The following is a 21,978-nucleotide window of genomic DNA, read 5'->3' as shown; positions in this document are numbered from 1 at the left end:
GAAGGACTGCTAGGCAGAGATGGCGTTCACCTTTCGAGGAGGGGGAAGACCTTATTTGCACACAGACTGGCTAACCTAGTGAGGAGGGCTTTAAACTAGGTTCGACGGGACAGGTGAGCAAAGCCCACAGGTAAGTGGGGAACATGAAGACCTGGGAGATGGGTCGGAAACAAGAGGGAGCGTGGGCTATAATGGCAGAGAGAAAGGAGGGTCAGGGCAAAACTGGGAGGCAAGATCAAACCAGTATCTTAGATGCCTATATACAAATGCGAGAAGTATGGTAATAAGCAGGAAGAACTGGAAGTGCTAATAAATAAATACAACTATGACATTGTTGGCATCACTGAAACTTGGTGGGATAATACACATGATTGGAATGTTGGTGTGGATGGGTATAGTTTGCTCAGGAAGGATAGACAGGGGAAAAAGAGAGGAGGTGTTGCCTTATATATTAAAAATGTGCACACTTGGACTGAGGTGGAGATGGACATAGGAGACGGAAGTGTTGAGAGTTCTCTGGGGAGGAGCAAACAGCACTGTGGGGTACGTGAGTATTTGTGTGCTGTGTTTGGGGTAAAAAACAAGGTGATGTCGTGCTAGGAGTCTACTACAGGTGGAGACCTAACCAGCAGTGGAAGAGAGTCTCTGAGGATAAAAGGGGTTTTCGTGCTAGGAGTCTACTACAGGCCACCTAACCAGGTGGAAGGATGAGGCTTTTTTTAAACAACTAACAAAATCATCAAAGCCCAAGATTTGGTGGTGATGGGGGACTTCAACTATCCAGATATATGTTGGGAAAATAACACCGCGGGCACAGACTATCCAATAAGTTCCTGGACTGCATTGCAGACAACTTTTTATTTCAGAAGGTTGAAAAAGCTACTACTGGGGGGAAGCTGTTCTAGACTTGATTTTAACAAATAGGGAGGAACTCGTTGAGAATTTGAAAGTAGAAGGAAGCTTGGGTGAAAGTGATCATGAAATCATCAGAGTTTGCAATTCTAAGAAGGGTAGAAGGGAGTACAGCAAAATAGAGACAATGGATTTCAGGAAGGCGGATTTTGGTAAGCTCAGAGAGCTGATAGGTAAGGTCCCCATGGGAATCAAGACTGAGGGGAAAAAACAACTGAGGAGAGTTGGCAGTTTTTCAAAGGGACACTATTAAGGGCCCAAAAGCAAGCTATTCCGATGGGTAGGAAAGATAGAAAATGTGGCAAAAGACCACCTTGGCTTAACCACGAGATCTTGCATGACCTACAAAAATAAAAAGGAGTCATATAAAAAATGGAAACTAGGTCAGATTACAAAGGATGAATATAGGCAAATAACACAGGAATGCAGGGGCAAGATTAGAAAGGCAAAGGCACAAAATGAGCTCAAACTAGCTATGGGAATAAAGGGAAACAAAAAGACTTTTTATCAATACATTAGAAGCAAGAGGAAGACCAAGGACAGGGTAGGCCCACTGCTCAGTGAGGAGGGAGAAACAGTAACCGGAAACTTGGAAATGGCAGAGATGCTTAATGACTTCTTTGTTTCGGTCTTCACTGAGAAGTCTGAAGGAATGTCTAACATAGTGAATGCTTATGGGAAGGGGGTAGGTTTAGAAGATAAAATAAAAAAAGAGCAAGTTAAAAATCACTTAGAAAAGTTAGATGCCTGCAAGTCACCAGGGCCTGATGAAATGCATCCTAGAATACTCAAGGAGTTAATAGAGGAGGTATCTGAGCCTCTAGCTATTATCTTTGGAAAATCATGGGAGACGGGAGAGATTCCAGAAGACTGGAAAAGGGCAAATATAGTGCCCATCTATAAAAAGGGAAATAAAAACAACCCAGGAAACTACAGACCAGTTAGTTTAACTTCTGTGCCAGGGAAGATAATGGAGCAAGTAATTAAAGAAATCATCTGCAAACACTTGGAAGGTGGTAAGGTGATAGGGAATAGCCAGCATGGATTTGTAAAGAACAAATCGTGTCAAACCAATCTGATAGCGCTTTCTTTGATAGGATAACGAGTCTTGTGGATAAGGGAGAAGCGGTGGATGTGGTATACCTAGACTTTAGTAAGGCATTTGATACGGTCTCGCATGATATCCTTATCGATAAACTAGGCAAATACAATTTAGATGGGGCTACTATAAGGTGGGTGCATAACTGGCTGGATAACCGTACTCAGAGAGTAGTTATTAATGGCTCCCAATCCTGCTGGAAAGGGTATAACAAGTGGGGTTCCGCAGGGGTCTGTTTTGGGACCGGCTCTGTTCAATATCTTCATCAACGACTTAGATGTTGGCATAGAAAGTACGCTTATTAAGTTTGCAGATGATACCAAACTGGGAGGGATTGCAACTGCTTTGGAGGACAGGGTCAAAATTCAAAATGATCTGGACAAATTGGAGAAATGGTCTGAGGTAAACCGGATGAAGTTCAATAAAGACAAATGCAAAGTGCTCCACTTAGGAAGGAACAATCAGTTTCACACATACAGAATGGGAAGAGACTGTCTAGGAAGGAGTATGGCAGAAAGAGATCTAGGGGTCATAGTGGACCACAAGCTAAATATGAGTCAACAGTGTGATACTGTTGCAAAAAAAGGTTGGACATTAGGAAAAAGTTCCTAACTGTCAGGGTAGTTAAACACTGGAATAAATTGCCTAGGGAGGTTGTGGAATCTCCATCTCTGGAGATATTTAAGAGTAGGTTAGATAAATGTCTATCAGGGATGGTCTAGACAGTATTTGGTCTGCCATGAGGGCAGGAGACTGGACTCGATGACCTCTCGAGGTCCCTTCCAGTCCTAGAGTCTATGAATCTATGAAAGCAAGCAACAGGAGCGTTTATTAGTATTCAACCTGGCAGCAATGGCTGCAAATAAACTAACTGTCCTTTAAAGCTCTCTCTTCTTTTTTTAAAGCACATTTGAGCATAAGCATTCATGGGCCTTATTTGAATTTCATTAATTTAAAAAAAAAAAATTCAAGTATTGAATGTGTCTCTGACTCCATATGTCATTTTTAGAGCTTTTATAATCATTTCCCTTATTTAAAAAGGCCTCCCTCCTCTGCTGCTGTGTGAAAGACTCAAAAAACAAGGGAAGCTGGCTAACCACCTATAAAAAGGAGACAGTAAAAATATATAAAAATGCTATATAACGCACAAAGTAAACATCAGTAAAGGAAGTTATGTTTTTCTCTACTCTCCTTCAGTTATAGTAATCTTGGGTGTTCCTGACAACACTAGCAGGTAACAATTTTCAGAAAGAAGTGTGATTTCTGTTGATGGTGTTCCTTTAAAAAAAAAAAAATGTAAAAACACAAAAACTAGTTTTAAAAAGGCAGTAGTCCAGAGCTAAGAGGAGCCATTTCCAAAATGACTATTTATTCCCCAATCACAGGCATCAGAGTTTATTCTGAAAAGAGATAATGAGACTTAGTCCAGTGCCCCAACATGCATCTCTTTTTTTTAAAGCAAACTCCTTTTACTGCCGTTAGCTGGAGTAGTATCATTATTATAGACTTGCCTTCAACTAGGCAATTTTAGGAAAAAACATCCCATTGGTACTGAAGCTAGTGTAGAGAAGTCTGTCAATTTCCAGGTTCCCTCCCCCCATTTTTTCCTTTTTAAATCATCATATCAACTAACTAACGGTGAGAAAACCAGAAGTGGCTGGAATCCAGCCTACACTAGGGTACCCACACAGAAAATAGTGGTTCAGATGAACTAGTGGATGCTGGTGTGAGATTTTTCTCCTCCTTAGGTTCTCTGGTGTACATATATTGTTTACCCTGGACACAACTGTACAATGGGAGTTTGTCACCTCTGCTTTGCAGGCATGCCTACAGATTTATGGGTAAGCTGCACTTGTGGAGTTAGAAGCAACTGCATCTAGTGGAACGAACGTGCATCAGGAAACCAGGTAATCCCAAATTCTATCCCAGCTCTGCCACTCGTTCACTATACGCTGCCTGATTCAAAGCTCATTGAATTTGATGGAGAGATTTGAGGTGGCTTTGGGTAAGTCACTTCCATGTCTGTTTAGTTTCCCCACTTCTAAAATACGAATCATACTCACCTCTCACTGGGAGGTTGTGAGGAGAAAGTAGATGATGTTTGTGAGTGCTTTGAAAAATATATTCTCTACCAACATATTAATATTTGGACATTGTTTTTAAAAACAATTTCCTCCTCCAGAAGTACACATTATATCCCTCAGAAATCAAAGCTTTTAATTTCAATAGGCAGTTGAAGCTAACTATTCCATAAACTAGATATAAAACTTTATTTCATTTTGACTGAAAGGATTTTTATTTTTCATTTTTGAGGAAGGGAATGAAAGGAAGGGAAATCGCCCTTTTCACATTCATTTAAAAACTGCTGGGATGACCAAACGGCCCCCATTTTTAAAATCTGGGTTTGGTTGTACTCCTAGCCTCTTGATCCCCAGACCTATGGGATGGTAAATGATTAAGAAGTACAGCAGCATGCTCAGCCCACAGGAGAAGGAAATGGAGGAGTCTACTCAGCAAGAAAGTTCATTCAAAGGATAAAGAAGTGATACTGATTGGCTTTGAAGGAAACCCCATTAGTCCTCCTCAGAAGGATGTCTCGGATATGAGTAGGGTTGCCAACTTTCTAATTGCACAAAACTGAACACTCCTGCCCCCCCTCTTCTCCAAGGCCTCTTCCCCCCCCCCCAATTGCTCGCTCTCTCCCATCCTCACTCACTTTCACCAGGCAGAGACAGGAGATTGGGGTTTAGGCTCCAGCTGAGGGTGTGGGCTCTGGGATGGGGCAAGACATGAGGGGCTCTGGGTGCGGGAGCGGGCTCTGGGTTGGGGTGTGGGAGGTGGTTCAGGCTCTGGCTAGGGGTGTGGGCTCTGGGGTGGGGCAGGGCATTGGGGTGCAGAGTACAGGCTTTGGGAGGGAGTTTGGGTGCAGAAGGGGACTCAGGGCTAGGGCAGGGGGTTGGGATGTGGGAGGGGGTTCAGGGTATGGGCTCCAGTTGGGTGGTGCTGACCTCAGGCAGCTCCCAGTAGGCAGCGCAGTAGGGCTAAAGGCAGGCTCCCTGTGGAGGAGGGCGGAAACTGCCGGCATCTCCCTCTGGAAAGGCCAGAGTGCTTGTAGTGGGGGCAGTGCACAGAACCCCCATGGCTGCCCCTGCACCTATGAGCTGGCCAACTGCTACAGGTGGGAAAATGTGCCAGTTGCAGTTTTGCCACTACCCCAGCTGCTTCTGGGAGCCACAGGGAGCCTGCCTTAGCACTGCTGTGCAGTCAACTGGACTTGTAGCTGCTCAGTCAGCTGTGCTGATCTGAGCCACCAGGCTCCCCTTTTGACCAGGTGTTCCGGTCGAAAACTGGATGCCTGGCAACCCTAGATATGAGGCCAAAAGAATAATGTGGTGGGGGTAAATAGAGCAGCAGAAGAAAGAAAATCCTCAGATTTCCTGGGGACATCCTTAAGGGAAGGAGAAAGGAGAAGATACAGAATGACCACACAGAACAATACAAAACACCTCAACCACAAACTGACCTAATGCAGGCAGGTAAAGAATCTACTATGCCATTTATTACAAGATGGTTCCAGAGAAACTCATTTGAGAGCCTAACTTTACCCTCATAGAAACTCCATTTTAGAGATCATCAAGAAGATAATGCAGGAAATTCAGTAAACACCACCCTTAGCGAGCCACACGCATAGCAAAACAAAAGAAAATACACTTGACTGAATAAAGTAAGTTCACCATACAGTACGAGACACAGGAAAAGTTAAAAACTTTAAAATCTAAAGAGAAGTTCTTGGAAATACTAACACTCCTTAGGCAGAGACTAGGAAAGTTCTTGCCTCTTCTAAGAAAGAGGTCAGTTTGTGGCGTACTACTAACATAAGTTCGGAAATACTAACATCAATATTAAACAGATTGCATCCTATAAGCTCCTAGCTTCAAACAACTGGTAAAAGCACAGAAGCACCAGACACGCAGAATGCACAGAATTCCACACAATAAGTACAAGAAGTTAGGATAGCAGAGAAACACCTTTGTGACATAACTGGATCCTAACAGGAGTCGGAGAAGGTAAAGGATTCATACAATGGTGGAAGTTGTAAATATAAAAAACAATACAATGCAAATTCTAAACAGGAATAAAGTTTAACTGAAACAGTACATCAGAGTCCTTTAAGATTGGGATGATATGTTGTCAGATACTGCAGCCTTCTTTCTATCAATTAAATTACAAACCTTTGCTGGGTTTTTAAAGATGTTTAGTTGTCTGATAAAATTCACCCAAAGCTTGGAAGGTTATGGGGCCACAAAAGTCAATCTCATCTCATGCATCCGTGGATCTCTTCTTTCTTTTCAGAAGCAATGGGGTATAGTCTAGGCAAATTGGAACCTTCACGTCATGGAATACTGAGTTCCCAGAGGCTCAGGTTGTGCGCAGGATTCTATTCCTGTTTGGAAGGGTTTGGCATATTACTAAAACCACCCTTGGGCAAGCTGATGAAGAGGATTTCCTGGTTAGTCTCCATTACAATCAGTCATCGAAATTTGGAGAAGCAGTCCACCCTAGCAACTCTATCAGCAGTTCACCAAAAAAAATCCAACATCCACACACTATTACTTTTTTTCATTTTTCTCAGGGACACCAACCAAGCACATTTTCTAGATTTATATTTATTTCCGGATTTTCTTTATTAAAACCACTTTAAGACTGTGGAGACATTGCCCAGTTGCTAGCAGCACAAGTCCAAACCTTTTGTCACAGTGGATTAAAGGTAAAATTTACAAAAGCAACTAAGTCCCATTTTCAAAAGAGACTTAAGCCTGGTCTACATTTAAAGACTAGATCAACCTAGCGAAGTCTCTTCAAGGCTGTGAAAAATTCCACGCCCTGAACTCCATAGTTAGGTCGACTTAACCCCCAGCGTAGACACAGCTAGGTTGGCAGAAGAATTCTTTCATCGACCTAGCTACTGCATCTTGGAGAAACCGATTAACTACACTGATGAAAAAACCCTTCTGTTGATGTAGGAAGGGCCTACACTCCAGTGCCACAGTAGCAGATGTAGCATAGACATGCCTTTCGAGACTTTGGAGCCTAAGTCTCATTGAAAGTCGATAGGATTTATGCACATTTATAGTCATCATATGTCAGTGGTCCATCTAACTCTCATTCTGGGTAATGAGGGCCAGTCCCTCAGTCACTGTAGAAGAGCTGGCTTAACATTTAGGAACGATAAACAAAGAAGGTACAATAATATCCTGTCAATTTTAAGAAAATATTTACAGAAAGAATATGAAAAACTGACAAAATCAAAGCAAAACTACAATCTATTTATATTACTACAACCTCAAATCTCTCATTTTGTATAAGAGTATCCTGAATTTCTAGTTGGCAGTTTTTTAAATTTCTACTTTGCACATTTCAAATCATATTTGCAATCAAGTTCCTCAAAATGGGTTTAAGTATTTTCCAGTCAGATTATACATTGGCCATATTTGTCTGACTAAACATATTCATAAGTCACTAAAAATGTTGCAAGTCAACTTATAAATACTGTTTTATTATTTTTTTCCATCCAGTAAGCATTCCTGTGCTATCCATCTCAATGTTTACAATACCAGGGCAAATACAGTCACACCTACAGGGAATCAAAAGGTCCTGCAATTGGACCCGGTCCCTACTCCCACTAACCCACAGCAGCAGTGTCACATAAGGTTTCTTCTGGCTATACAGTTCTCATATACATTGAAACCACTTAGCAAACAGCTTATGCAATCAATGCAAGGGTCCAATGGATAAAGAGGCTCATCTGCACAAACATCAGTATACAGTGGCGTCCCACTTTTTTGATCAATTTCATTCCTTTAATTTTGACCAAAATAAAAATGTTTGAGTTTCCTTACAGATAATCAGGGGTCTACATCAGGATGCATAACACAGGGTTTATAAAATTAACATATGAATAACTTTTGGGGATAGTCCTTTTATCATAAGGCTTCTTTGTGCTTCCTCTGGTTCAATTTACTTAAAAATTTTAAGCTACTTTATTAGATAGCACTTTCCGTAGCAAGTGAGTGAATTAATAATACCCGACGGAAGTGATAAAAACTGATCCAAAAAAACAAGTGGAAATTTGTTTTCTCCCAATTACAAATGATCTGGTTACTGAAATTTTGATCATATTAAAAGAATAGCCTTCTTGTAAATCAAATTAGTGCAAGTGATTGCAGTTCTGCTATTTTAGGATTTATATAAAAAGAGAAAAGAATATTAAAAATGGATGCAATGCAGACCTTAAGAGACATTTTGTTACACAGATATCATTTTCTGTATATAGAATGGTGTATTGAAAATAAATGTTTTGGGACATGTCATGAATAAAATTACAATGCACTTTCATTCTGCTGCCTTTATTTCTGTGACTAAAATAATGAAATTATGATCCTTTAATTTAGCTGATGTGCATTAGAGACTTAAAAAATCTTTACCGTTATCACTATGACTTTCTCTTTCATTACATTGTATCACAATTAGCTTCAGAGTAGTATAGCAAGTTTACAGATACAATTTGATAACATAGAAAAAGTATAGTGTCTGAAGAGCTGAAAACATTATCCAGAGTCGTCAGTATCTATTCATCTCTACCAGTGCTTCAGTCTGAGATCATCTATAACTGAGAGAATAAATAGGTCCTTAACCCAACTCTCTGCAGAACAGAGAATATTAACACAGCAGTCAACTTCCCATAGACTAGCCTGGTCTCTTAAAAACTTAACAGATAGTGCAATGAAAGAATGGTCTCTCAGACACAGGACTGGGAGTCAGAAGACTAACACTGTATTCCTGGCTCTGCCACATGGTGACAGGGATGAATTAAGCTCTCGATACTTCATTTTACGAATAATACACTTTTTGTAGGATGTTGTTCTTGGGGGCAGGAGCTGCGTGTTTGTAACACGCCTGTACAGTGACTGGCACAGTTGGGGGCGTGGACTCTAGGCACTACCACAATACAAACAATAAATACTACTAATAATACAAGTCAACTTGTTATAAAACTCATGAGAACTACTTTTATAGTTCTCGGTCTACCACCTGAAGAATTCTTTACTGGTTGCCAGATGCAATTTTCAATGATTTTTTAATGGAAGGGATTCCAAAAAAGTTTTCTTAGCTGTGACATCAATAAGCATTTACTTTGCTGGAGACATAGGCTTTTTGATAGGTCCAAGTAATTTTCACAATGATATAAGTGGCAACACATACGTCTTTGATCCCACCAGTCTTTAAAAGTCTCCTTCACTAACAGGTTTATTCAACCACTTCAATTTGCAGAGATGAAATTTAACATCCTGAAACCTGAAGGCATAAGACTTCAGCAATACCAATATTCTAGAGACCTAATCAACTTGTAGTGCTTAGTGAATAGAAACTTTTCTGGAAATTACAAGTGAATGTGGAGGACCTGGCTCATCTGGTGCAGAGAGCACAATTTGAATCCTATTCAAGTGACCTTCCAAGGTATCCTGGAATTTTCTGATGGCAGGTTTCCACAAGGGATTGAACTGTAGCTCTCCAAGTGACAGCATTACAGGCATTCAGTCCACAACTAGAACAAAGGGAGAGCTGAAATTGACTCTATCCAGTTTTACATGTATTAGGGGTTTTTTATTAGTAATTTTTCTCCCCACAGATATTTCGGTCTCTTGGTAACTAAGACATCCAGATTTATCATCTAAGATTCATCCAATTCTAACATATCTAGTTCTTGTTCCCTCCACACACTCGAAGAAATTATCCTTAATATATACTCCTCCCAGAAATGGAGTCCAGATTAACAGATGTTTTCATTAGGAGAAATTAAATTACAGACCAGGAGTACTTTTTCACTTTTTGGCAGCTGTTTCAAAATCAAAATATTAAAAAGCAGATTTTGCACAGAAAGCTCCACTTACCAAAAAGTTTGAGTCCTACCCATTACCTAACTTTTTTTTTATCAAGTAAGTTTGCTCGAATGCCACCTCGGAGATTCTTAGCATAGTACATTAGGTTCCTCCCATACAGCAGTTAAAGAGTATTTTTCAATAGTGGACACAAACTGACACTGCAGGATAAACTGAACTTATGTGGCTAAAATTTAATGGGAAAATATATGTAACCTAAAATGCACCTGCTCATTCTTAATTTAATACATGGAGTTATGCATTAGATGTCTATAAAATAAAAATCTACAATGCAAAATTTTAGGAAAACATTTAAAATTGTGGGAAACACTGTTCAGCACCAGCTGCAGTAGACATTCTAGATGAACAGAATTTTTATTAGTTACGTTAAGAGACTTTATTCAACTGTTATTTTTTCCCTCATTGCTACCATTAGATCCTGCTAAGCTCTAGAAAGCTAAAGTACTGAACGTTCACTTCATTTACCCTGCAAGACAATACCCAGTTGAGAACGTTAAAACAGCATTAGCCACTTGAATTCCTCAGTTAAAGATGAAAATTTAACTGTAGCCACCAATGATAAACTATAAATAGGCAGTTAGCTGTGTCCTTATCAAAACCCCTTTCAAATCAGAGTTAAATAGGTAAAAGGAAAACTTAAAACTGCAACAGCACCCTTAATGCATTAAAGTTGTTTCAAGGATAGAAGAAACATATGAGGTTCAAGATATCCCTTGGATCTAAGTAATTAGCTGCTATCTACACTTGAACATTTACCAAAACAACAATTCCAGAAAATTTATTCTAGAATAGCTATTTCAGTAAAATTTCTGAGCATAGACAAAAAAGGCCAGCAAAACTTTGAGAAAGTTAAATTCAGGAATGAAGGTAACCTAGAGAGATTACAAATATAGACAGAAAACACTTCAACTGAGAAAAAAATGCCAATTAGTATGCCAAGGAAAAATAATGCTTTAGAAGAGCAAGAGCAATTATTCTTGCTCTTCTAAAGCATTATTTTTCCTTGGCATACTAATTGGCATTTTTGGCTTCAACAAAATTGGCATTGGCTTCAACAAAATTGGCATTGGCTTCAACAAAACTGAACAACACTATGAACAGGCATTAATCTAAAACAACAATACACAAAAATATCCATCCAAAGAGGCCCCAAAAAGCGTGTAGGCAAATTAACAGGATATCAGAGATGCATTTTCTTAATTTAGGATTGTTTAAGATTCAAATTCCCAAAACAGTAAGGTTGGGTCACAGGGAATGCTGGGAGATCCAAAACCAGGTAGGATGTATTTTCCAGAAAGATAGTACTGAAGAACGTCTTTCCATTCTTACATTGTAATGCTGCGTTAAACTACAGATCAAAATGACCAATAAAATGAACTATGCCAGCGGTTCTCAAACTTCACTGCACTGTGACCCCCTTCTGACAACACAAATTACTAAGTGACCCCAGGAGGGGGTAGTGAAGCCTGAGCCCACCCACGTGGGGGGGGGCAAAAGCCAGAGTTCCACCACCTTGTGTGGATGAGCCAGCCCTGGGCAGGGGGCCTGTAACCTGAGCCCAGCTTCCAAGGACTGACGATCTCAGGCTTGGGCTTGGGCCCTGAGCCCCAGCAAATCTAAAGCCAGCCCTGGCGACCCCATTAAAATGGGGTCGCAACGCACTTTGGGGTCCTGACCCACAGTTTGAGAACCACTGAACCATGCCAATACTCATCTATACGAAAGTAGAAACCTAAGACATTTTCCTCCATAAGCAATAAAGATCCACTCTGCTATGCTATCCAGACAGAACATAGTGCAATATTTTGTTTATGTTAAGTAAGGTGAATAATTGTTCTAGCTGAGCAGGAAGTACTGTCCTTCTTAAGATTAGTTTTTAGCTAATATCAGCTTTGACAGGAACAGCTTGTGCCAGCTGCCACGCTATATTTAGATAGGAAATGCATTTAAATACTATAGTGAGGAAACAAAGTTAACAGATACATTATGCCACATCGTTCAGAAGTCTTACTTCATTTGGAACTGCATTCCACTGACAGATCTATAGATCCTATCTACTTACAGGCAGACTCCTATCAGCAGTGTATCTGAGCACCTCATAAACAACGAGATTGCACTCCATATTTTTATGCAATTAACAGATAAATTTTAAAACCATACTTAATAAAGTAGAATTTTGTTTTGACCTTTGCAATGAACACCACTTAACCAATGGTGATTTCTGTCAGAGCCTGTGACTTGAAGATAGAGCACGCTACAGGAGCCTTGGGCCAGGTCACTAGCCCATCCATAATCTACAGTTAAAATGTCCTCCAACTGGATCAGTGTGAGAACTGTGAAATTTTTAAAACGGAAATAAAAAAATCTGTGCAGTAAGGCTACATTTTTTTTTTTTGCCATGAGCAGAGGTGTAGATTGTACATGACTTGGACACAAATATATGAGATTCATAGAGAGGCACACCAGATACAGGCAAAAGTTACAGTTTATGCTTATGCCCAGATCACCCTCACAAAAGGTCAAACCCATAGGAGGGTACTCTAGGGCAGTAGTTCTCAACCAGGGGTCTATGCCCCCTTAGGGGGCCTCCAGCAGGTTTCAGGGGGGCCTCCAAGCAGGGCCAGCATTAGACTCACTAGGGCCCAGGGCAGAAACCCGAAGTCCAACTGCATGGAGCTGAAGCCCAGGTCCCTGAGCCCTGCCACCTAGGGATGAAGTTGAAGCCTGAGCAATGTCGCTTGGTAGAGGCCCCTGTGGCGTGGGGCCCCAGGCAATTGCCCTGCTTGCTACCCCCTAATGCCTGCCCTGGCTTTTATATGCAGAAAACCAGTTATTATGGCACAGGTGGACTGTGGAGTTTTTATAGCATGTTGGGGGGAGGGGGGCTCAGAAAGAAAAAGGTTGAGAACCTCTGCTCTAGGGGAAGAAATCCCCTTGTGGAGATCCCCAACATCAAAAGAGGATGGTGTGGTACCTTTTCCCCCCGAATCTCCAAAAAAACAACAAAAAAAGGCAAAACAAAAAACACCTGTGGGGAACCACAAGATTTGTGGCACATCCAAGGAACAACTCCTCCCCAGCTTCACTGGAACCATGCCCCCAGGGACATTTTATAGTTGCATCAAATTTCTGATGCCCTGTTGGAAAATTTGTGGGAAATTATACAGTCTAAGTCTGTATTAGGCTCTCTGGTGATTTTCTGCAGGGCTGGAGAGAGAGACACACAGTGCATGTTTACACTCCCTTAAAGGTCTGGCCATTGACCTTCCCGCTTCTTCCCTGCACCCTCTTCCCAAACGTATCCCAAACTCTACAGAGAGGCCTTCACCAGGTCTGGCAATGGATGGTGCCATGGAGGCCGATGAGCTCCCCATTCCACGCAGAAAGGGAAGATCAGTACATAGAGGTCCGATCCTCTATGCTGATCTAAGGGGCCCGATTTCTCCCTAAAGTATGCATCAAGTATGGCTGCAGACATAGATTCCTTATTAAACCACACGTATTTAAAAGGAAAAAAGACAGTGAACTATTCCCCTCTACCCCCACCACACACCTTGTTTTGGTCTTTAAAACTTGGAGAGCCTTAAAAATATTTCCTTGTCCATTCTATGTTTTTCCAACAGGCAACATCTGATTTTCCCTACCCTCGTGTTTCTAATGGAGCACAAACCAAGGTAACTTATTTTGTTTATTTCCCTATTTGTGCAAAAGTATCAGCACAGAAGTGCACTGCGCTGCTAACATAGTTTGTGAAGTTAACTGTCATGCTGGTGTGGCAGATATTTCTTGAAGAAGTCACTACTGTTTTAAAAAAAAGTCTTTTCCCTAGAACATATCTGATAATCCCCCACTGATAAATTTTAATCTACAGAAAAAAAGATTAAGCAACCCTTTAATTGCATATTGTCCAGGACAGACAGACTTTATCATCATGCAGTGTTACTGTAGCTGTGTCAGTCAGAGGATTTGAGAGAGATAATGTGGGTTCGGTAATTTATTTTATTGGACCAACTTCCATTAGTGAGAGAGACAAGCTTTCGAGCTACACAGAGCTCTTCTTCAAGTTTGGGAAAGGTACTCAGTGTCACAGCCAAATACAGGCTGAACTATCTGTTCAGTCTTAAGTAATGAGCACATATTGTAAGGGACCATTCAAGATGAAGTGGCCTATTAGCACCCCTCCAGTCACAGGACAAAAAGGACACTTAGTGGGTTACAAATTGTTGTAACAAGACATAAATCCAGTGTCTTTATTAAGACTATGGCTTTGTCTACACTACACAGCTTTTAGTGATATGGCTGTGTTGCTACAGCGGTGCTGCTAAAAAAGTTGTGCACTGTAGTTGCTCTATGTCGGCTCTCCTGCTGATAAACTTCCACCCTCAACAAGAGGGGTTAGCTTTGTTGGCAGGAGTGCACCATTCATGCTGGCACTTGTTGCAGCAAAACTTTTGTCTTTTTGGGGGAGGGGTTAACACCTCTGAAAGACAAAAGTTTTGTCGGTCAATTGCCAGTGGAGACATAGCCTAAGATTTTTAGACTCTAGCAAAGTTATGAATTTAAGCTCTGACTTGTTTTTTTGCAAGTGTTGTGCAGGTTTCCTTTGAGGATGAGGACTAATAAGTCAGATATAGAATGACTGTTTTGTGAAAAGTATTCACTCAGAGGCGATAGGGTGTTTTTGTCTTTTAGCGTTTTCATGAGTGAGTTCATTTGAGAGCATAGTGATTGTCTAGTTTCACCCATATAGTTGTTACTGGGGCATTCAGTACTGGATGAGGTACACCACATGTGCAGGACACACAGATCTTGAAAGGTATGTTGTAGGGGGTGTTGATCATTATTTCCATTGCTACACGTCTGCAGGTTTTGCATCTGTTCTGGCAAGGTCTGCTGCTTTGAGTTGGTGTGTCCTGGTCTGTGAAAAGCTTGCTTCAGATGATGAGGTTGTGGGTCGTTTGAAGGCCAGAAGAAGGGGTTCAGGAAAGATTTCTTTCAGGATCGGTCCCCATTGAGTATGGGTTGTAGTCTGATGACGTACTGCATGGGTTCCAATATGGGGGTGGTAGGTGACAGCCATGGGCGTGAGGTCTCTACAAGGACACTCCACCAGAGAAGTAGATTGCATCATGGAACAGGCCACTCAAATACCCTGAGAGAACCTGCTTCAATACAGAAATGAAACCCCCTCTTTTTCAAGGAGTGTCCCTGTGAGTGCTCCACTTAAGGTGACTGTAGAGCAGTTCTCTCTGTGGAATGAAGGGGCTTCGGAATTGCAATAGTAGCAGATGATAGAACCGCAAGTCCCAGTAGAGCATCTGATGACAAGTGCTGCTCTATGGAGTAATGTTGTGTGAACATATGGTGGACACCCAGGTTGCTACTTTGCAGATGTCCATAGTAGGTATGTTGTTGAGGAAAGCTATCGATGTAGACAGTGCTCTGGTGGAGTGTGTGTGGGTCCCCGGTGGGGGTTGTAGTTGTTCATGATAGCAAAAATCAATGCTGTTGGACATCTATTTCAACAGCCTTTGTTTGGATATGATCGCTAGATCCCCTAGATCATTGCATAATGGAAAGAAATAACTTTGGTGATTTTCTGAAAGACTTTGTCCTTTCAATGTAAAAAGCTAGTGCCCTTTGGATGTCCAGGGTATGAAGCATTACTTTTCATTTGTTCCCATGAGGTTTTGGGAAGAACAGTGGGAGATGGATGGGTTGATTCAAATGCAATGCTGAAACTATTATAGGTGGGTAGGGTAACTTTGCTGTTGAAAAATACTGGATATGGCGGGCGTGCCATGAGGGCCCCAGCGCCACTAGTCCTCGGGTGCATATGAGAGTGACGAGGAAGGCCACCATCATCGAATGGTGGAGAAGTGAACACGTCACTAATGGCTCAAAAATGGTCCCCGTAAGGCACTGAAGCACCAGACTGAGGTTCCATGATGGGGTAGAGCCTCGTGTTTCAGGGTAAAGACTCTAGAAGAAGCATTTAGCGGTAAGATGAACAAAGATTTAGAAGTCATCCACATCATTATGAACACTGTGATTGCCATGAGGTGTACTCTGATCGAGCTCATTGAGAGATCAGATTTTTTGGAGTTCCAGTATGTAATCCAGCACCATCGGTAAAGGAGAAATAGTGGCCATTGTTTGCTTGTTTTGGCGTCATGCATGGAATCTCTTCCATTTGTGCAGGTGGGTACACGCTATTTAAAAGAATGTCCTTTACCTCCTCTGTGTGGGGAGTTACACTGAGTCTGCCTGGTAGGTGCCAGCAGAGATTCACACGGAAACCCCCCAAATGATAAGCTTGCAGGTGTTCACTGACAGAGACAGCCAAGTGCTCAACAACCACCCCTTATATGGGAACAATGGTCATGAGCGAGGGTAAACATACAGGAGCATGGAATTTAGCAGGGAAATTAGACGGCAATTATTGGGCCGAGACCAGAACTGCCCACCTGGGGATGGGGAGGGCTGATGATTACAATAAAGGGGAAATGCAAAAGTATCTCGGTGCTCTCTCCTCGGGATGTGGGGGAGGTAAATGGGTGGTACAGCTATGCTTCTGCAGGGTGTAGTTGAGCTTCTGCTACAATAAACCGAGCCGTAACTGAAGATGTAGGATAAAAGTAATAATACATACATTTATGTTATGGGAAAATGTGAGAAAGAATGGCCTAGAGCAGACCCTGGATTTGGCCTGACCGTTAGAAAGAAATACGCCTCTCAGCCTGCTGAGTCTGTGCTAACTGAAATATGCCTGTCAGTTCACAAGGTCTGTGTTAATTGTAGAAACACATCCTGAGACAAAAAGTCTGTTCTAAAGTGATTAAGATTACCATTAAGGACAGCTGCTGTCACAACTGTTTTCCTGAACTCAGGAATAAGATCTGTTAACCCCCTACTCTTGCATTTTTATCTTGGTTGCTTTTCTTTTCATATGTAACAAATGGTATGAATAGGTTTATTGAAGTTTGTCATGCCCCAATGATTTCAGAATGGTTATGTTAAAGAATGAATAGGTAATAAAATCTAGATGTGATAGGAAAAATACTAAGTGAAACAGAGTGTGATTGCGGCTGTATGTTTGGATGGGTAATAAAAGGTAGAGGTGCCAGCCTTAGAATCATAATAAATGACACCACATCTGCAGGATGAAAAACCAACTACCCTCCAACAGGACCATTTGGCCAAAGAATGCACTGGGCGAGATAACCCAATAACCCTGAGGGAACACCGGAATCCACCTCCAACAGCCCCAAGGACAGGGGGATCAAAGAACCAACGAGCAAGATAACAACAAACCGTTATTCCTGTGCCATCTGCATGACTGATTATCACTTCAAACGTGAGAACAGCATGACAAGGCAAACTCCATAAACTTGTATGAGGATGGATCCCTATAAAGACAGACCCTAAAGACTGAGGACTTTGGGTCTGGTTCTGCAATCAACTTCCAGGAGCATCAGATGTGCATCTGACAAGGCCCGGATCCATCCTCGTGTCCAGGCCACCTGGTCAGTGACTTGGCAGGAGCAACTTCTAGCCTGGTAATTATAACAACCTTGCAGAACGTGTGTATGTGAGTGAGAGAGAGAGAGAGAAACTGTGAGAGTGAATGGAATGTTATAGCTATAACTGATTGCTTACTCTGATTCTTTCTGTATTCACAATAAACACTGCGTACTGCCTTATCCCCTGAATAAGATCCTGCTGGCTTTTATTTTCTAAGTATAACGAAGACTCCAGTCTCTGTGGGTTCCTGTGTCTGTCTGTTGGTCGAGTCTGAAGACATAGGATAGCCCAACACTGAACAGGTCATTTCATTGTCTCAGAGTCATGGAGTAGCCATGCCCTCAAGAGGAGTCTTACCAGGTTTGAGTGGTAGACCTGGCCCATGTCCTGATACAGGAGATGAAGAAGAAGGGGAAGCATGTGTAGTCAACACACAGACATCTTCAAGAGGTAAGAAAAACATATTTGTCTGGGCCACATGGTGGCTATCAAGATGACTCGAGTTGTTGGTCCATATGTGTATGATCTTGGCTAAAAGGGGGGCGTCAGGGCGAAAAGCGTACAATAGATGTGCATCCCATTTGAAGAGAAAAGCATTGTCTAGAGAACGGGGTCCCAGTCCTGCTCTGGAGCTAAAGTATGGGCATTTGGTATTCTGAGTTGTTGCACAGAGGTCTCTATTGGAACTCCTGGTGTCTGCATATGCGCTGTAGTACCCTGATGTTCATTTCCCACTAGTGGTCATGAGAAATTTTTCTGCTCAGTGCATCTGCAGTGGTGTTTTTGCATCTTGGTGTCATAAACAGATAGCTAAGGGTTAATGTCTCTTTCACCTGTAAAGGGTTAACAAACAGGGAACTAAACACCTGACCAGAGGACCAATCAGGAGACAAGATACTTTCAACCCTGTGTGGAGGGAAGTTTTGGGTGTGGGTCCTTTGTTCTGTGTGTGGGTCTTTTCTCAGGGTATGAGAGGGATCAGACATTGCTACAGGCTCTCTAAAGTTCTGTTCAAATAGTAAGTAGAACAGGCGATTTAGGCTTTTTAATTGTTTGTTTTACTCTATTTGCACATGTGGATCTGGCTGGTTAACTTTTATATGTGTAGTTGCTGGGAATATTTTGATTTGTATTGGTACTGGAGGAAGGGTTTCTTCCTTTGTCTGTAAACTATAGGACCCTGTAATATTTACATCTTGAAGTTACAGAGATAATTCTTTACTTTTTCCTTTCTTTTATTAAAAGATTTCTTTTAGAGAACCTGATTGATCTTTCCTTGTTTCCCTTGTTTTATCCCAGGAGAGTGGGTGTAAACACCAGGACTGATAGGGGAGGAGGGAAGGAGGAGAGAGAGGCTAATTTCTCTCTGTGCCAGGAATACTGTCTCTCTCAGGGAAAGTCTGGGGGCGGGGAAGGGGGAATGGTTTATTTCTCCTTGTTTTAAGAATCCAAGGGATTTGGGTTCTTGGGGTCCCCAGGGAAGGTTGGGGAGGTCAGAGTGCCCCAACACACTATATTTTTGGGTGGTGGCAGGCTATCAGATCTAAGCTAGTAATTAAGCTTAGAGGTTTCATGCAGGTACCCAAGTTTTGGACACTAAGGTTCAGATTTGGGAAATATACCTTATGACACCTGGTAGGTAGGAAGCCGAGATGTTGATATTGTGGTGGATGCACCAGTTCCAAAGTGGCATGGCTTCTGTGCATAGGGAGTGTGGCTGTGCCCCCCCATCAGTTTATATAAAACATACAAAGCGACATTATCTTTTCCCTAATCATGGCTATCAAGTGTGAGCATTCATTGCAGACTGCCTGCATCTCCAGTAGGTTTGTGTGCTGTGTTGATTACAATGGGGACCAGCAGCCTTGGATCGTATGGTTGCGCATGTGCTCTCCAACCCAGCAGAAAAGCATCTGATGTAAGTATCATTGATGGAGGGGTCTGTACAAAGGTCGTGTGGTTGAGTCCACCAACAGAAAGAATTTCTTTTAGTGCGGCTGGCATTGTAAGACGCTTGTTTATGTTGTGTCGGTGTGGAATATACACTGTCCTGAGCCAGTCTTGAAGGCATCACGTGCAGTTTGGAGTGTTTGACAACAAATATCATTGCTGACACATGGCCTAACAGTTGGAGGCAGTTCCTGGCCAGTGTCTGTGGGCTGGTTTGCATTGTGCTGATTAGATTGACTAGAACGCTAAACCTGTGACGGGGAGGAGAAGCTGTAGCTTCCAGAGAGTCGAGGTAGGCACTGATGAACTCGTCTCTGCCCCTGTGCGTATGTTGATTTTTGTTATTTGTAAACCTAGCTGTGTGAAGAGAGCTACTTTCGGGTAGCTTTTGGTGCCTCGTCCTGAGTAAATGCTTTGAGCAGGCAATTGTCCAGACAGGGGAATATTACGACCGCTGGTCTGCAGAGGTTGGCTGCCACCATCACAAAGACTTTTGAGAATGCCCATGAAGCAGAGGATAATTCGAACGGGAGTACTTTGTACCGGAAACAATCTGTTCTCAGAACAAACTTGGGAAGCCTCCCTGTGTGAGGGATGTATCATTATGTGGAAATATGCATCCTGGAGGTCAAGGGCCAAGAACCAGTTCCCTCATTCTGGTGCTGGAATTATCATTGCTAGTGTGACCATCCTAAATCGCTGGGTCTTCACAAATTTGTTGAGTCTTCTTAAATCAAGAATGGGCCTCCATCCTCCTTTTTTTCTGGGTTAGAAAGTAATAGGAGTAGAAACCCTTCCCTCTGTGTTGTGTTGGTACTGGTTCTCCTGCTCTTAGGCATATGCAATGGTTTACCTCCTGTCGTCATAGATGTTCATGAGAAGGGTCCCTGAAGAGGGATGGGGAGGGAAGTATATTGGATGAAACATCCAGTCTCAATGATTTCTAATACCCATTTGTCTGATGTGATGTTTTGTCACGTTGGATGAAATGGAGTCAGATGGTCTCTGAATGGATGGATAGTGTTGGATGGGCCCAGCAACAGAAAAAGTGGGAGATGTCTCTGGTCCTCAACCAAACCCTGAAAACTGTTGTTTAGAAGGAGGTTGTTAGGATATTGAGGGCTGGAACGGGAGCGGTATCTACAGGGAATCTGCAATCCACTTAAACTGTTCCTGGAACTGTTTAAAGTCATTTCCCATTGTGGATGGGAGCAAGGTAGAAGATGAAAAGTTTGCAGCTGGTTTGATTTCCTGATCCAAAGTCTCCTCCAATTCCTCGACTGCCTCTTCTGGAGGTTCTGAAGGTATGGGTACAGAGGATGACGGGGAATGCCTCAACCTCTCCTTGAGTGGACTGGGAGGCTTAGGATAGTGTTGGCAGTATGCCGCTCATGGGTCCCAATAAAGTCACTGTGGTGGAAATGGCATAGGTGGGGCATCCATGGACGTCTGTACCATCCTTGAGTTTCAGGTCTGGGGTGGTATTCATGGTACTCTGGTGGAGCTGGTCTGATAGCTGGGTGAACAGGCAATGAGTAATGGGAGGAGAGGATATGCCCTTCATCTTCATCATCCACGTCGCTGGATAAAGGAGGAGCTGATCTGGGTGGTGTGGTAAGCTGGCAGGGTACTGAGCGTGCTAGAGTAAGGTCAGTACCGAGGAGTGGAGATTCTGGTGCTGAGGAGAGCAGAAGATCTTTATGGCAGAGAAACTGCAGTACCGATGAGTGTGTTGTCAGTGGTACCGATGCCTTTACTGCAGTTGTCAGTACCTTTACTGCGGTTGTCAGTGCCAAGGGTCGTCTGCTATGCGCTGTGGAGGCAGAAGGTGGTGCCATAGACTGTAACCCAGCTGCTCGGTGCCACATGTTTGAGCAGCTCCAGAAGTGCTGAGGCAAGGATGGTAGGTTTTCCTGTAGTGCCTTTTTCCGAGTCAGCCCACTTAGGGTCTTTGGTTCACATGGTACCTGTGATAATGGAGGTCCCCCTACCTCAGAGGTGGACAATCTTGGTGCAGTTGATACCAACAGGGTCTGACAAGTCAGGAAATGTTTCTTTTTGGCAGATTCCCAAGGAGGAGAAGTTGGAGCAAGTTTCTTTGTTGCCATTTTGGGGGAGTGCTCCTTCCTCTGAGAGAATGATGGGGAATCTCTGTGAGATACCGCCATTGGAGATTGGGGCGGAGGAGGGGTCTGTGATCCTGGACACAGACACTTCTCCATCATGAGGAGTTTTAGCAGTAGGTCACTTGCTCTCCTGGCATGAGCCTTGAGATTGTAGCAGTGGGAGCACTTCTGTGGTGTGTGTCTTGCCAAGGCAACGGACACACTGGGAGTGCCCATCAGACACCAGGATTGAAGATCAGCAAGTGAGGAAACATTTAATACTCGGGGAGCCGGGCATGCCCCTGAGTATAGGGTTTTTCCTGTGAGGGTAACTATACTATACTAAGGGGTATCTGAAATAAACAAATTCCTAAGAATTTTATTTTAAAGAAAGAACAAATGGAGAAGAGGTATGGTATTTAATTAA

The 21,978-nt window shown here is 42.5% G+C and overlaps 1 protein-coding gene across 3 annotated transcripts in view; it reads right to left on the bottom strand.

The window, feature by feature from the left end:
* DDHD1 (DDHD domain containing 1) overlaps window positions 1-21,978 on the bottom strand; it is a 97,398-nt gene that overhangs the window by 46,584 nt on the left and 28,836 nt on the right. The window lies entirely within an intron of this gene.

This window comes from Chelonoidis abingdonii, chromosome 4 (assembly GCF_003597395.2).
Source record: "Chelonoidis abingdonii isolate Lonesome George chromosome 4, CheloAbing_2.0, whole genome shotgun sequence".
Taxonomy (NCBI): Eukaryota; Metazoa; Chordata; order Testudines; family Testudinidae; genus Chelonoidis; species Chelonoidis abingdonii.
Note: the sequence above shows the minus strand (reverse complement) of the source record. Positions and strands in the feature narration are given on the sequence as shown.